The sequence below is a fragment of the Adiantum capillus-veneris genome, chromosome 5, assembly GCF_014529385.1.
Source record: "Adiantum capillus-veneris isolate H3 chromosome 5, ASM1452938v2, whole genome shotgun sequence".
Taxonomy (NCBI): domain Eukaryota; kingdom Viridiplantae; phylum Streptophyta; class Polypodiopsida; order Polypodiales; family Pteridaceae; genus Adiantum; species Adiantum capillus-veneris.
In genome coordinates, this window is record NC_140935.1 from 155,256,623 (window position 1) to 155,274,560 (window position 17,938).

At 43.8% G+C, this 17,938-nt stretch overlaps 1 protein-coding gene across 3 annotated transcripts in view; it reads left to right on the forward strand.

Moving 5' to 3' along the window:
* Positions 1 to 5,483: 5,483 nt before the first annotated feature.
* Positions 5,484 to 17,938, forward strand: part of LOC147458351 (protein GAMETE EXPRESSED 1-like) — a 75,658-nt gene continuing 63,203 nt past the window's right edge. For 2 of the 3 annotated variants that reach the window (XM_086513006.1, XM_086513004.1), the window contains exon 1: positions 5,484 to 5,625. The gene's annotated coding sequence lies outside the window, so the exon portion shown is untranslated. Of the gene's footprint in view, positions 5,630 to 17,938 lie in introns of all 3 variants that reach the window. The other variant, XM_086513005.1, reaches the window with a different exon arrangement.

The following is a 17,938-nucleotide window of genomic DNA, read 5'->3' on the forward strand; positions in this document are numbered from 1 at the left end:
TTCCAATGAGGAAAATGTACAGCCTATGGGGGTTTCTGAAAATGTTCTAGATCAGCCTATTACTGATGCAGATGTACATGATGTACTTGATGAGGAAAGGGATGAAAATGAGCAGGCTAGAGGTATGCCAAAATGGCTGGTGCACACTTTGCGTGACAATAAATTGGATGCACCTTTGTCTAGTCGTACTCGTTCAGGCTCTCGCCATGCATCTTATGCATCAGATTTTTATGCTTTGGCTGTGTCTAGCTTACATGATGTTGAGGAGCCTCTGACTTTTGATGAAGCACAAAATTCAAAAAATTGGATGGCTGCCATGAAATCAGAATATGATGCACTTATAGAAAATGACACATGGACTTTATGTGATTTGCCTCCTGGCAAAAAGGCCATTGGTACGAAGTGGGTTTACAAGTTGAAACGCAAGCCGGATGGTGAGATCGATCACCATAAGGCTCGACTTGTTGCAAAGGGTTATGCACAGCAAAAAGGCATAGATTATGAAGAGACTTTTGCTCCCACTTGTCGTATGACTACTGTACATTTTCTATGTGCATTGGCAGCTCATTTTGGTTGGGATGTACATCAATCAGACATTGTTACTGCTTTCTTGAATGGTGACATATTTGAGGAAGTTTATGTAACGCAGCCTCGCGGTTTTGTCATAAAAGGACAAGAGGACAAAGTGTGCAAATGTAACAAGGCTTTGTATGGGTTGAAGCAATCTCCTCGTGCTTGGTAAGAGAAAGCTGACACTCACTTGGTCAAACAAGGCTTTCGTAACAGTCCAACAGAAAGCACATTGTATGTAAAGCGTGAGGGTGATGTACTTCTCATTGTGGTTCTTTATGTTGATGATTTGGGTTTACTCCCCTTTGTGGACTGATCATGTCCTCAGGGCATGGCACTTCCCTTTACTCATGTGCTAGCTCTCATTCACCGCATCACTCCAGGGGGGATTTGTTACCATATACATGTGGTAGTGATGTGTGTGAACACACTAGGACCGCCGGGGCATTTTTTCCCTCTTTAGGAGGTTTTTTCCCCCGTGCATTGTATATACGCCCATTACTCTAGGGCTATCAATCTTTCCATTGCACACTAAGTAACACACTCTCTATCGTGTGTTACTAAGCTTCCTTCGTCTTCTCCAAGCTGTGTGTGTTTCTCTGCAACCCTAATTCCAACAATTTTTAAAGTCCGTTTGCGTTTTTTCTACTATTTGTCGCCTAACCCTAAGCCGTTAACTTTAAAAATATGCATGGATTGCACACGGCTTGCCATATTTGCTTGCTACTTTAGTATGGCTTGCCCATTTTCCTATTGATGGTTTGGACAAGACATATGCGTTCTTGTTAGCACAAACGACAAGAGAGCAATCCGTTTCTAAAGTCCGTTTGTATTTTTTCTTAAAAACCCATATAGACTTCAAGAACATCTTTCTATCTTTTCGTTTTTGCTAACAAGAACGCATATTGCTTGCCCAAACCAAAAACAAGCAAATGGGCAAGCCATATACAAAGTAGCAAGCAAATATGGCAAGTGTGCAAGGCATTTCTGTAGTCCGTTTGCTTTTTTCCCTCTAAAAAACGTAGCTGAACTTCAGAAATGGCATGCACACTTGCCATTTCTTCTAGCCACTATGCCTATTGCTTGCCCCAAGTGCACAAGCGGTTTTTGAAGTTTGTTTGTGTTTTCTTCTAGCCACTATATATGCCTAACCATGAGATTGATAACACAGATCAATCTCATCGGCTAACCATAAGCCGATTTAGAGCGGCCAAATCAAGAGCTAGAACTTAAGCAACTAGCCTTAAGCGAATTGAAACAACCCAATTGCTTACCCTAAGTAGCTAACCCTAAGTGGATTACTGAAATGGCTAAACTAATGTGACACTAAGCTGATTTAGAGCGACCAAATCTAAAGCCTCTAACCCTAAGCGACATTAATCAATTAAATTGCAAGAATTAGAACCTAAGTGGCTAGCCGTAAACGGCCTTAAACAACCAAATTGTGAAGAACTAGAACCTAAGCGACTAACCCTAAGCATACTAAAATAGCCCAACTGCTTATCCTAAGCGACTCACCGTAAGCGGATTATCGAAATGGCTAAACTAATGCAACACTCAACCAATTTAGAGCGGCCAAATCAAAAGTTGCTAACCCTTAGCCCTAAAAGACTGGAAACAACCAAATTATGAAGAACTAGAACCTAAGCGGCTAGTCCTAAGCGACGAAACACGACCAGCCCTAAGCGCCTTTACAAGGCCAATTTCGAGCAATCAACAAAGCAAACGTCGCTTTACCTAAGCAACTAACCCTAAACAGACTGAAACAACCCAACCATTTACCCTAAGCGGCTAACCCTAAGCCGATTACTGAAATGACTAAACTAATGCGACACTAAGCCGAGTTAGAGCAGCCAAATCAAAAGCCGCTAACCCTAAGCGGCTTGAAAAAGACAAATTGCGAAGAGATTTGGCAACATAGCTTTACCTCATCAGTACTTGTGTCCTTTACCTTCAAGTTGTTAGCTTGTAACATGTTAATATATATGTGATAACACAAACTAATCAAAACTACTCAACACTAAACCGACTTTATAACTTGAACATTTTTACATTGACATTCATAACACCTACGATAAGCCACAATTTAAGATTCCCTCATAATTTTAAATAAATTCGCATAAAAATTTATAAATTTAAAACGTGATTGTGTGTGCACGTAGTGTGTTTAATTATGTGTGTTTAGTATATTGTTTAATGTGCATTTTTATTTACTTGCATGCATGTTTATGTGAATGTGTGTATGTACGTGTATGCAACAAAAAAGAAAGTTAGAGCACTCACATGCGGCCTATTTGAGAAGGAAAGACTTGGAAAAACGTCTTCAAACCTGCAAAAACGTCTTCAAAACGTCTTTAAATCTGTAAAAACGTACACACACACGCGCGTGCGCTATGTTAAACGCACATACACTTAATTGCACAAACCTACAAGGAAACTTGAAAAGAATCTCACCTTGATGATGGGGAGTAGTCCACGAGTGAGAATCTCACCTCCGGCAAGTCGTTACGCAGCATATTTGCAGCAAGTGAGGAGGAGGAGGGCAAGAGAAGAAGCGAAGAAAGGAAGCAAATGCGCAGGAAAGACCCGCGGTTTTGTTTTTTGCAGGGTCCGCCAATACATGTGTCAGTATAGACACCGGTATGAGCATCAGTATGCGCGTCGATACAGTCATCTATATAGGCATCGATATAGGCGCCGAAAATTCAAAAATTATTTTTTTAAAAAACTTGATCTCCCTCCAGATCTACCTACACATATACCGACGCCCGCCATTGACGCCAATAATTTGGCATCGAAATTTAAGGGAGCTCTTGTAGTGAGGATGGAATTTTGTATGAGATTTTTCTTCTCCTACTCTGTTGCATTATAATCCAACTACTGTTGGTTATAAGTGTTGGAATCCATTAGTTGTGCTTGTCTGATATGGCATAAGTGGTGATCAATGGATGTGCTGGGACATTTAGACCAGGTGGACTTCATTGCTTGAGGAGAATAGGATGCACATTAGATGAATGTAAAGAGAGGGCATCAGAAAGAGGAGAAGAAGGTGGTGAGACAAAGAGCGAGGTGGGAATAGGAGGGAAAAGAGGACCATGAGAAAATTCAAAAAATCTTTTGGGTAGGTGAAAGAGACCTTTTTGAGGTAAAAATACCACGTACTTGAAAATTACCTCATATTGTGGCTCAAAGAAAATTTATTCTTGAAAATCAAAAACAATTTTTAGAAAGAGGTTCTGTAATGGAAGCCCTTCTCTCATTGGCTTAGAGCACTCTCTCTCTCTCTCTCTAAATGTTAAGAGATGAAAACAGACCTCAAACTTCTCCTAATGTGTTTTCCAAAGAATATCTCCTTAAATACCCTCTATTATATAGCGCCCTCCCAGAATCGTCACCTCGTCACCACATCTGAATGCATTTTGACCTCTCTAGGCTCATTCTTTTTCATTATAAGATGTATCTAGCTATTAGAATGCTTACTATGAGGTAATCTTTATCATTGTGGTCTCATATAATCTCATCAAGATTACACCATTGTGTGCAATATGATTTCTATTGTGTACATACTCACTCCAATCTCAATTCATATCTCCTAAGATTCCATTTGATGGCCTCAACCCTTCAAAGCCACTATTTCACTTCCAAGTATAAAAGGTTTTCTCATGATATGAACCTACGCACTCATGAGATTTCCTCTATTGTACTACTCTGAACAGTAGGCTTGCTATGCGCCATCGCTTCTATGTCCCAGCATTATCTTTAAAACAAAGAAACTTTCCCTCATGTCCACCTCTGCGTCCTCATGCTACAGTCGTGCTTACCTCCCCCAATTCTCCCTCCCTCCCTCCCTCCCTCCATCCCTCCTGGATGCTTGCATGCGATCATCTGGCTCTTTCCTACACATGGCAACGGCTCACTGGAATATCGATCGACTACCACCAAGCATGCCCTAGGTGACGATCTGGCTCTTTCCTACAAATGCCAACACAACACTAGCATACCCATTGCTTGCCGTTAAGCATGCCTCCCTCATGCCACACTGTCACGTCCCACGCGTCGTCTCCACTTGACTGCCTCCCCACCATTGCCCTTTTCCTTCCGTTTTCAAGAGGGTATCTTCTCGGAAATCCTTTAGTAAAGTGTGCTCTCAGAATTTTCATCACACACGCGCCAAGAACCCCTAAGGAATTCCCAGTAGCTTTTGAATGTTCAAATATTACACCAGTCTCACTCTGCCCCAACTTTCTCATAACCATTCGTGTTGATTTTGTGACCCGTTTCAGGTTAATATGGTTTTCTAGGCTAAAGCCAAAGAGAGAATCTTATTTAAATCCATTTCTAAATAATAGAAAAGTTCATAATGGATTTTAAATGTTTCAAAATTCTCTAGCTCTTTTAATGACCAATCCCATACGAAATCTCTCTCTAGCCTAAAGAAAGAGTAATATGTTAAAAAATGGAAATTTTAGGAATACAATTGCTTGGGCTCTTCTTAAAATACATCAAATGAGGGGGTTGGAGTGGCTGCTACCATCATGTGCTCTAAGAACTCTCGCACACTCTCATGGTTCTATTGCTGGGTTCTTTTCAAATTTCTTATGTCATGGTTGCTTATTATTGGACGTCATGTTTACTGTTTTCTATTTTTGTGAATAAAAACATCGATGATCTACAAGTTTTTGTTTTTGAGTTGTCTTTTGTAGGGCTTACGGAGTAAAAGTGGGGCCTCTATATGAGCATGGATCCTCTATTTGCTCTAGGTGGGACGCAGCTCTTAGAGAAAGCCTTCAGGTTGTGAGCGCCCAAGTTTTGGCCGCGGTGTGAATACATCCTGCACCCTTTACGTTGCGAGGGACGTATGTTTGAAAAACATTTGTACAGCCAGCTTTCAAGTTTGAACAACACGTCAAGTTTCTTCTCGTTCACGCCGCGCACAGCATATATATTTGTATGGGCTTCTTCAGCAGAAATTGTGGGCTTCTTCAACGCCCTTTTACTCTCTGAGTCGTGCAGTCACGATCGTGGTTAATGAAGATTGCTTCTATATTGTCGCAGGCAGGTTCTCTCTCTCTCTCTCTCTCTCTCTCTCTCTCTCTCACACACACACACACACACACACACACACACAACAACAACAAATTGCACGTAATTATCTGCTGCCTGTTGTTAGTGTGTGTGTGTGTGTGTGAGAGAGAGAGAGAGAGAGAGAGAGGCGACGATAATTTTCAAGCGCTCCTGCCTATGTGGCACTAGCCATCGCCATTCAAAAGTCGAATATTGCTGAAATCAAGGACTTTCGCGGCACTAGTGCTCAAAATTTAACGCAATGAGAGAGAGAGAGAGAGAGAGAGAGAGAGAGAGAGAGAGAGAGAGAGCGATTCAAATAGCTATTAAATATATTCAAGATCAGGGTGTCTAGTATCATAATAAGCCTTATCATTTATGTACAGAATTTTGTTAGATACCACTACACAAATAAACGATGCTCTTCATTTGCATGATACCACCAATTCATATCCTTGTTTGCTTTAAACATCACGCATTAGTATGTGTAGATAATGCTTAGTGTGCATTGTTTCCAAGCAGATCGGCTGTAACAACATCCAATACTATATGCCATGATCTTCTATAGAGCAGTGCAGTATAGATATACATAAGTACTACAATAGCTTTAAAGTAGATCACGTGCTTGCGGTAAATGGGAAGATGGAAAGGTCAGTACTTGAAGGTAGTAGAGCTAGATAAGTTAACATGCTAAGCTCAAAGACATTGAAGCAAGGAGCCTAGCAAGTAGTACAGAAAAACAAAGCATGGAAGTTTTTGGGGCTTATTACTTTGTGGAGCCTTCCAAGGAGGTATAGGATATTACGCTACAATGTTGCCTGTGATGCTTCAAAAACAACAATGCATTGCCATTGTTGTGAGAAGCTTATCTTCACAAGGTAGCACTTTTGCGAGGCTCAAGCGGTTGCTTTGTGCTTCCTTGAAAAAGCATAAAGAATCTATTGAGTCTTTGGAGGATGGCCCGGTGGACAAGGCAAAAGTTGTACATCTTTATGATACTCCATTAGGGGACACATGTATGTCGTCTTTTGGCATTGAGTGCGGGCCTATGAGCATGTTGGCTCGTCCCGGAGGATGCACAACTTTTCTTTGATCACATGCCCAGCAAACATGGTGTACAAGTGGTGAAGTTGTTGCGTGCACACAGGTAGTACCAGGGAGCCCTATTGATTTGCGATTGGTGGACAAGATTGTCTATCATGGTGCCTTGTGAGTAACTTTGCAGAGCTAGTATTTCTGATGGTGGGGTGGTTTTTGATGTTGGTGATGAGTTGTCAAATTCCTTCATGACTCTTTGTAGCCCCCAATTTATTCAACTTTGAGAGTTTTAGGGCTCATTTTCTCGGTTTTGCCTAGATCTAGGGAGAGAGGGCTTCTTTGTGGTTATGCCCAATCGTGAGGGGCTAGATCCTAATTTATTTGACTTGTGCAGTTCTTATATGTCCCTCAATTGCAACAGTTCTAAAACGTGCATGTTGAATCATCCACACATTTTCCATATGCATTTTTATTTTCCAAGAAAAAGATCCTTCTACTAGTTAATGGAATTGCCCAATGGGCTACAATCTGTCCCTGCTAGAGGGCTACAATCTGTCGCTGCTAGAGGGGGCTACATCAGCATGTGAGTAGACTCTCCCAATGAAAAGACAACATATGTACAATGAGGCTAAATCAGGTGATGGGAGGAGGAACCAGCCACTTTGGTGGACGGTACTGCCATGGTGAAGAAGGGCCCTGGGCGCTAAAGTTGCAAGAAGGCCTTGCCGCTGTTTTGCATGCGGACCAAGCTGCAACATCCCAAGTGTATTGGCTAGCTGTAAAGATCATCCTCCTCTGCATTGCTATGGTATTTACGAGATTTTCTTTTTTGATCCGTTCGTCTTCTTCAGGACGATAGTAGCCCTCAAAGTGAACACGGCCATGATGTTTCCGTTTAGATCCATATTCTACAAGCTCCGTGAAAGTGGGTTGCCAACCCAAGTATCTAGGAAAAGACCTCGATTTCGTCCTTTTTTGTGAATGCTTTTGGCACTTCATTAACTTGTTGACCTGGTGTACCTAGCGCTCCACTTCTTCTTCGCTTTCGGGGGAGATTTGATCTCATTGCTGACTTGAGATGTTACAGGCTTGGACACTCCAAGCAAGAAATCACGAGAGAGAGAGAGAGAGAGAGAGAGAGAGAGAGAGAGAGAGAGAGAGAGAGAGAGAGAGAGAGAGAGAGAGAGAGAGAGAGATGAAATGTAATATTAACGTCTTCAAAAGGCCAAAATGACCTATTAGACCAAAAGGTTAGGTTTGGGTACAAAAAGTACAAAGAACTGAAAAGAAAATAGTGGGTAGGGGTGGGGTGAAAGCTGATACAAAGGGAAGACAAAGGGTGAGCTGATACAATGGAGCTCTCTGACAGTTGAGGCATCATATACATATACATCAGTATCCGGGACGGCTCCTACGTCGTGCCAGTATGGTATGGATCCTCTGTGCAGTCTGCGTCGATATCGAGAGGGCCCTCTCATCCATGGGCGACGGGACCGCCACAACTCTATCGCCCGATCAAGCAGTATGCCTCTGGTACCTCTGGTGTTGTTATGTTGTGGGGGCTGCTCGAACTCGTGTGTCTGTGACTGAAAGAAATCTGTGAATTCCGTTGTCGTTGGATCTCTCATTGTGCCCCTCTTCAAGAGGTCCTCTCTGTGTTTGCGAATCTCCACTAAGTATAATCCAAGGCATCTCTGATCCTAGTATCTCATGACTATAGAAAGTGGCCTAAAACCCTTAGACAGTGAAAGCGGCCTCGTATCTCATAGTATATTGGGCAGTGACATATGTAATGTAGCTCTGTCTCTGGCTCTATTTGGCACACCTGACAAATCCTGGACTCAGTGGGTACTCCTCTAAGTCTGTCTGTCTCGATCTCTGGCTGATGTGAGGATGTGCATATCTGACCAATAGCACATCGTATCCCGTGGGATAGATGAGTATCCATGTATCCTGGTCTGATCGCAAAACCATCCTCCGTGAGTTGGAGAAGATGCTCTCTATAGAAAGTCATCTTCGTACCTAGCTCATGTGTAGGATGTATCATGTCCTCTTCGTATCCAACTGTATCAAGTCCTATCTGATGAACCTGGTAATCTCTGCTCTTGTGAGGGGGATGGAGGGTGCATCCAAAGAGTACTGAAATGCGGGTAGCCGGTCCATACTAAAGCCATGCAACTGAAACCAAGATGCCATTACTGCATACCAACATGATCTATCTTCCTGCAATGCCAGCTGTTGCGAAGACTCTAGTGCTAATCGAGCATATCTGTCTCTAGGGAGAGCCCAAGTGCTATGCATAAATAAAACTGATCGAGTGAGTGCCTCCACTACCAATGGAGGAGCAGCGAGCTCCGCCCTAACAATGTCATGTGGTACTGAGGCCTTGGCCCTAATCATCCAAGAAATTATAGACACCAATGGCTTCTCCATACATCTCTATCCATCAATACTGTCAGCTCTGCTATGATGATCAACTGAGAGGCCCCATATCTCCACTCCGTACAACATGGCCCAAGTGACCAAAGTGTCAAAGAGCCAAAGCTTTGTCCGAGGTTCTTGGAACTGAACCTGCGAACATATCCTCTCAGTCTCCCCAATGCTGCATAGGCTCTGGTCAATCGCGTATGTGCTGCACGCCTGAGGGAAAATACTGGACCACTGAAAACCGCCCCAAGATAAGTGTATGTATCTGCATACTCTACAGTCTCTCGACCATATGTAAAAGTGGGGGCAGACCTCCTTAGTGTCACGTGACACATCCAACCCTATGTGTCCGTGGACAAGCTACAGCATGATCAGGGTTCAGTCAGTCCAGTCAGTCTAGATTTAGAAGTGATCTTGCACTTTTGTGAGTATTCGTAGACCGTGCATGCCCAATCACTTAGTGTAGATGCATATCCTTTGGTTGCACGCAGCATGATCATCAGTATTCCCATCAGAATCCATCATGGGAATTTTCCAGTGCATTTAGCCTATTTTACCTATTTTTGACATTTTTCACTTATTATTTTTAAGTGACTTTTGTTGGAAAGTACGAAGGGCGAATTGAGTAAGTTTGTGTATAAGCAAACCTAGACTTGCACTTTTTGGCAGAAGAGGCAACAGGGGCCAAGCTCAGCAGGCAACTTCTCCAACAAGACCTTGGCGGTTTCCCCCTCCAAGCAAGAAGAACCATCGCATCCCCTAGCGTTTCCACATTCAACATCAGCAACCATCGCCAAGCAAGTCCCAAGCCTAGCGTTTTGCATCAGCCTCATCGTAGCGTTTTTTATCCCAGCAAGCTAGCGTTTTTGAAGACACATCAACCTAGCGTTTTTTGCAGATTTGCAGCGTTTTCAGCCACAGCAATGCAGCGTTTTCAGCAATGAAGAACCTGCAAGTTCAGCCCCTAAAAGAGTAGCAGATTCGGCACGGAAAGACCCGCAGCTTTCAGCCCTAAACCTGCAGATTTTCAGTGTCAAAGACCTACAGAAACAGCCCCCAAAATCAGCGTTTTTGGACTATAGCAGATTTCAGCCCATAGCGTTTTTGGACAGCAGATAAAAGATTGTAGACTTCAGCCCTTAGGTCGGTCTCGTCGTCATCGTCGACATAGCCTAGACTTGCATCGGTTTCATGCATACAGTTTGTGCAATCATAAGTAGACCACTCTCACCGACGAGAGTGGGGCCTTCGGAGGAGGGTTTTACGTCGTCTCTGGTGTCGTATTTCTCTTCTCTCTCTATCTCTTAGTCTCATACACTTGCACGCACAGTGTCCATTCACTTTGTTTGTGATCATAGCACTCTCTCATTAAGAACGGAAGGCTCTACCTTCCATAAGAACAAAAGGAACCTTGAGCACAATTCGGAGCACTCATCTTGAGCAAAGCGCAAACATTCATTCCGCTGCACCTAACATTGGTATCAGAGCTTTGGCAGTGTTCTGTATCATTCAAGGAAAGAACCACATAATTTTCTTTGCTTGTTGAGGTCGCACGAACCCAAGTTCACTTGGGCGTGTCGATTCCTAATCGTGTTTTTGAAGAGTGATAGGGATCCCAAGAAAGAAGGGCTTGTCCAGCCTCCCCTTGTGTCTCTTTTCACTCATTGAGAGCGGACCGTGTACTTAGCGGCCGGCCAATCGATGTGAGGTGGGAAAAAGCAACCTTGGTGTGAGCGCAAGGCCGCCAAGGGGTGCGCCCGCGGAAAGGAGTAGCAGTCGAGTGAAGAGAAGATCCTTGTCAAACACGGTTTGCAAGCGAAAGAAGAACCTCAAGACCCTCAAGAACACAAGAACCCAAGTTCCTCGTGAACGTAAGAACCCAAGACCATAAGAACCCACGACTTCAGAATGGTCATCACTCGAAGCGGAATGGATACTTTGCTTGGAGGTGATGAGCATGAGAGAGATGAAGAAGAATTTTCCACACCAGGAGGTTTTTCCGACCCTCCCCCTTCCCCATCTACGTCAAGAATTGCACTAACTCCTATGGAGGCTTTAGACCAGATGATTCTGGAAAGGAGGTTAGAACGCGAAGCAAGAAATGCAGAAAGAATGGCAGAAATGAATCGCAGACACGCAGAAAGAAAAGCAGAAATGGATCGCAGGCACGCAGAAGACAAAGCAGACAGAGAAGCAGAAAGAAAGGCAGAAAGAAAGACAAGACAAGAACAGAGCGAGCGACGTATGCAAGAGTTCTTGCGACTTTTTTCTCAAGTGCAGGCACCGATGCAAGAGATTCGGGAAAAGGAGACGCTCTCGGTCTCTTCTTCTCCAAAGCATGACACACATGATTTGAATGATAATGATTTGCATGATGATAAGCATGATGATGATTTGAATGATATTGATAAGCATCATGATCAAGATGTGATTTTTCACCAGCATGATGATTTGCATGCTCAAGATGTGATTTCTCACAAGCATGATGAGTTGCATGAAGATGATGTGATTGTTCACAAGGATGATGTGTTAGTGGATGCTTTTTCTAGCGAAGCTAACCTCGTTGTAGATTCGATCAATCACGAAGAATCGATCTTGGCTCTCGAGTCGGGGTCCACAGAATCCCCACAGGAAGATCCGATCAAACAAGAAGAACTGATCTTGGCTCTCGAGCCTAGGTCCAAAGAACCCTCACAGGAAGTATTATGTGTTCGCATGATTGATACGCACACATTGTTCGAGTGTTTCATTCGTGATCGTTTCCTGTATTTTAATCAGCGTCTTTATGTGATCCCTTTTCCTAGGCATGATATATTGCACGTTGTGCACGTTTCACTCATGAATGAGCACGAATGTATGCGGATTGTTCATGAAAAGCTGAAAAGTATGCATTCAAGGACGTCACATTCCATGTCTCTTCCTTGGCATGACACATTTGTAGAAAGAGCACATGAAAGTATGAGCACCAAGCATGGGCATTTCCATTGTGAATTGCCACAGGTGATTGCTCTAGATCCTAAGAGAACGATTCGATCTCATTGTTTGTGTGTGTGTGGTGAACGGGTTAGCACTCCGTCTCTTGGTTCATCTACATTGCATGCACGGTCTTTGAGGAAGACAAGATTTTTTCCAGTCACTTTACATGGAATAGGTATGTTCATGGTTTTGTGTTGGAAATGGTTTCAGGAATTTTCAGCCATGGAGATTCTTGAAGAAGAAAGAAGCATGACTCTAGACGAAGTTGAAGCATTGAAGGAGCCACAGAAGACTTTGTGTCGCTTTCTGCGCGGCCCAAAGAAGCAAGCGTTGCAGACCTTTATGAAGTTCAAGTACCATACGACCCACACATCAGAGTGGGCCGACGAACAGTCCCTTCCAAGATTCCGGATGCTATTGGCGATCTCCCTCGACGCCATACAGTTCGGTACCAGTACCTCACTTTGAAAAGGAGGGGATGTCACGTGACACATCCAACCTCATGCGTCCGTGGACAAGCTACAGCATGATCAGGGTTCAGTCAGTCCAGTCAGTCTAAATTTAGAAGTGATCTGGCACTTTTGTGAGTCTATTCGTAGACCGTGCATGCCCAGTCACTTAGTGTAGATGCAAATCCTCTGGTTGCACACAGCATGATCATCAGTATTCCCATCAGAATCCATCAGATTCCATTAGGAGAATTTTCCAGTGCATTTAGCCTATTTTACCTATTTTTGACATTTTTCACTTATTATTTTTAAGTGACTTTTGTTGGAAAGTAGGAAGGGCAAATTGAGTAAGTTTGTGTATAAGCAAACCTAGACTTTTTGGCAAAAGAGGCAACTGGGGCCAAGCTCAGCAGGCAACTTCTCCAACAAGACCTTGGCGGTTTCCCCCTCCAAGCAAGAAGAACCATCAGCATCCCCTAGCGTTTCCACATTCAGCATCAGCAACCATCGCCAAGGAAGTCCCAAGCCTAGCGTTTTGCATCAGCCTCATCGCCATAGAAATCCCTGACCTAGCGTTTTTTATCCCAGCAAGCTAGCGTTTTTGGAGACAACTCAACCTACCATTTTTTGCAGATTTGCAGCGTTTTCAGCCACAGCAATGCAGCGTTTTCAGCAATGAAGAACCTACAAGTTCAGCCCCTAAAAGAGTAGCAGATTCAGCCCGGAAAGACCCGCAGTTTTCAGCCCTTAAGAGCCTCAGTTTTCAGCCCTAAACCTGCAGATTTTCAGCGTCAAAGACCTACAGAAACAGCCCCCAAAATCAGCGTTTTTGGACTGTAGCAGATTTCAGCCCATAGCGTTTTTGGACAGCAGATAAAAGATTGCAGACTTCAGTCCTTAGGTCGGTCTCGTTGTCCCCGTCGTCATCGTCGACATAGCCTAGACTTGCATCAGTTTCATGCATACAATTTGTACCAGTTTGTGCAATCATAAGTAGACCACTCTCGCCGACGAGAGTGGGGCCTTCGGAGGAGGGTTTTACAACGTCTCTGGTGTTGTATTTCTCTTCTCTCTCTATCTCTCAGTCTCATACACTTGCATGCACAGTGTCCATTCACTTTGTTTGTGATCATAGCACTCTCTCATTAAGAATAGAAGGCTCTACCTTCCATAAGAACAAAAAGGAACCTTGAGCACAATTCGGAGCACTCATCTTGAGCAAAGCGCAAACATTCATTCCACTGCACCTAACAGTTACCCACTGCGCCGTGGTGTTAAACACCATTACCTTGGTCCTACCAAGGTTCACAAACAATCCACTGTCCCGTGCAAATACATGCAGTGCATCCAAATGACGCTACATCCCTTCTGGAGAATCGGAGATCAGCACAATATCATCAACATATAATAGCAACGGAATCCATGTCCCTGCAAGCTGAGCACCTCTATCACCCTCGGTATGTACATAATCTGAAAACTCATCTACATATATCCCAAAGAGAGTTGGAGATAGGGGACAACCCTGCTTCACCCCAATGGTGGAGTGAACCATGTCGGACATGCCCTGAGTAGTGCGTACCTGTCCTACCGCTGTCCTGTATAAAGCTAAGATCCCCTACATCAGTTCTGTGGACATCCCCATGTCTTGCAATCTACGTATGAGTCTGGCTCGTGGCACTGTAGTCTATATCAAAGGCTTTGCGGAAATCCAAAAAGCTACAATATATCCTCCTGCCATGGTGTCTACCCTCCTCAATAATGGCTCTGAGTGTCAAAATCTAGTCAAGAGTGGAGAAACCTCTCCTAAACCCTGCTTGTCCTGTTGCCCCTGTCTCAACCCATCCACTTAACTCATGCTCAAGAATTGATGCATATAGCCTAGCCAGAGTGTGACCAACCATGATGGTTCGGTAATTCCCCGGAAGCATAGGATCTCCCAACTTGAAGATAGGCACAATAGTAGACATACTCCAAGTCTCAGGGAAACCCTCATACATGGCTCTATTAAACATCATAGCAAGAGGCTCTGCAAGCATATCTCTGGCATGGATAAAGTGCTCTGCTACTAGACCATCATGATCTTGTGCTTTTCCTATCTTCATCTTGTCAATGGCTTTCCTTACCCTCTCAACAATAAAGAAAGTACATGTTTCTGGGCATGCCTCTGAAGGGTCAGGCAAAGGTGGCTGCCCCAATGCTGTGTAGAGAAATGTAGCATATTCCCCCCATGTCTCTGTGGAAGTGATGGCTGGCGGTGGAGAGTGCTCATTGAAAAGCCTCCATGCCTCACTAGAGTCCTGACTCATAAACAACTGATACAGATCACGCTCTAATTGAGATAGGTGAGCCCTCTTCTTTCGTCACACTAGGCGGCGGAAGATAATACGTGACTGTCTATGTGTAGTAGTACCCATGAGCACCTCACTCTGTAATCTGATCCTCATCTCTCTCCACTCCTCATCACACCAACTGTTCTGAGGCATGCTCCCAGATCGTCTGCGTGTAGGCTGGCTGTTCGGATATGTCTCTGATGCTACATCATGCAGCATCTCTGTCAGAATCTAGGTGAGCTCATCTAGTGGTCGTCCTGGCTCTTGAGTGCATAGCTACCTGTATATCACATCAGTGTACATGTGATCCGTCTCCCTCATGAAGGTATACCGAGTATGTGTGGAGGCCTCTCCCAAAGGAGCTGTGTTGAACTGGAACGATACAGTGAGACAAGATAGCATGATTGACTGCTACCCCAACCGGTCTAGTTCCCACCACGAAATCCTGAAAGGAAGGAATGAGTCCTAGCGGAACGATAACATAATCCACTGTACTAGCGCCATGCCGATGTGGAAAGCATGTAAAACCACCACTTGCAGGGAATCTGTGTAGGCCATTCAAAATGGCCAATCCATGTGCAATCCTCATATCAATCAAGTATCTGCCATACTCAGTGTGCTCCTCATCTTGTGATAATGTAGATAGGCCCATTTCTGTAATATCAAGCTCCCGCATCAACTCCTTTGAGGTATCATAGAATACTGTCTGGTGGTGGGTAGTCCTAGCATTGAAATCCCCCAAGATAATAATGTCGCCGTCTCTGGAAAACTCCCATATATCATCATCTAAAATAGAGAAGGGGGACTGTCCTCTAGGAGGAAAATAGCAAATAGCGATGTAGAGATATCTGCCTGTCTCTGCCTTCAGTCTCACCCACAAGTACCTCGCATCATTAGGAAAAATATGAACCCTCTAGGGGCCCTTTGGGATTAAGGTTAATTAGAGGCCAGCCAATGAGAAGAGGGTGGTGGACACACTCTATGCCCTCAAAAATGTAGGGGGACAAAGTAGTCTTACACTTCTTAAATGGGCTCTTACCTAGTGAGAAGGTGGGGTGGGGGGGGGGTGGGCCATATGGAACCTCCAACTTCCCTCCTTTTTGATCCGGTTTTGAAAAAATCCCAAAAATTTGAAATTTTTCAAAAATTTCAAAACTCAAATTTCATCTTCTGAAAACCCCCCTAAAACTATTTTATGGTCAAAAAAGCATTTTTTGATCTCAAAAAGTCAAAACGTGCATCCAAAAACCCTAAAATTCAAAAAAAAATCTTTTTTTGCTATCCAGAGCTCCCCCAAAAGTAGTTATTAGGCAAAAAGTGATTTTCTCTCTCTAGAACCCCTTTTCCAACCCCTCCTTGGTTGCAACCATCACACTCATCCTCTACTCCAACACTCTCTCTCTCTACACCATCTCCATTGCTGCAGCAAGGAAGCTCCTCTCTCCTCCCCTACTACCTTCCATTGCCACACCAAGCAAGGGTTATCCACCTTCTCCTCCCAGTGCCACACCAAGCAAGGGTTGTCCACCTTCTCCTCCCATTGCCACAAGGGTTAACCACTTTCTCATATCACTTTATCCCACCTACATTGTAGCAACAAGCAAGGTTCTTCTCCTTCTCTTAGTTTGCTTTGCTCAACCATGGCCAACTCTACTTCGCAAAGGCGGCCAAAGGATGAGGTCACAGCACTTGCATGCCACAACACTAGAGGTGTAGATGATGAGTGGGTGCCACAAGAGTTCACCAAAGGTGCTTGGGTATACATGCAACCATCTGCTGTTGACCCTCATCGTGTGCGGAATCGTGCAAACTTGGATCTTCATTGGAAAGGAAAGCTCCTTGGCTTCAAGAACCGCAAAGACAAGGGGACCGTAGCCATTGTGCAACATGTTTTCTCAATGTCAACCATGTACTTGCAACAACCACCTCGATTTCCAACACATTGTAAGTACATGTTTTGAGAATACAAAGCTAGGTGTGAAATCACAGTGTAATGTTATTATGGATTCATACTTAACATTTGTCATGCATTTATAGTCATATTTCCATCCACGTTGGTGGAGGAGCAGCCACTACATAGTCTCTCCGGCACATTCAATGCTATACATGCGGATATTGGAGCAATAATGTTCCCACATCTTTGCCCAACCAAACTGGTTCAAAGAAGGATTTTCTTCTATTCTCACTCCTATATTGTCCCTACTTCTACACAAGCATTTGGAACGCTTGAACCCATCAAAGTAACTTCCTTATTAAGTATGGAGTGGCCGGTCCCAGATTTGTGGTCGGTAGCATCTTTCAAGCAAAAGATGATAATGGATGTCCAAAACTCTTTGAAATACTCTAAAGCTTCTAGGTCTGTAGGCTTGAGTTGGTGTTTGCCTATTCATTGTTTTGTGCACATTTTTAAAGAGTTTGGATTTGTGGAGACTACCACAATGCTTGTATGTAAAGATGCGCATTACGAGGAATTAGGAAGGCTTTTAGAAGAGGACTGGGGTTTTGTGGAGGGTATGCACAACGGGGACCGGTACCGTTGTAAGGTTGGAGCTTCAGGTATTGGAATGCGCTATTTGAAATCCCGCACCTCCTTGTACATACGATTTCACTATGATCTTTGGATGTGCAAGCTTGGAGTGTGGACTCCCTTACAGAGTGTAGACGGCGCTATTGCAAGCTTTGACATTGCAGTGAAGATACCCAACGATGCTTTGGAGGCAGTCCAAGTGAACAAGCATTGGACTCTCAGTAATGTTCGAGAACATTTGGTTATTATGGGTTTTGAGGCCCTTCAACAAGCACAATTTCGTTTACAAGGTCACAAGGTGAGAATCCTTCCACCACATTTTCATACATCATGGTTTGTCGATCATTAGATGCTTATTGTAATGAATGTCCGTAGATTGGGAAGAGAATGGAAGACAAATTGAAGATCGAGGAGGACTGGGGGATAGATGGAACTATGCTATCGATCTTATAACTTTGTAACTCTTGCAATTTTCATATTGATCCCCGCTGTAATCAACATGATTTGCTTCGGCAAATCATGCCTTTGAATATAATTTTTTGCATTGGGATGAGAAA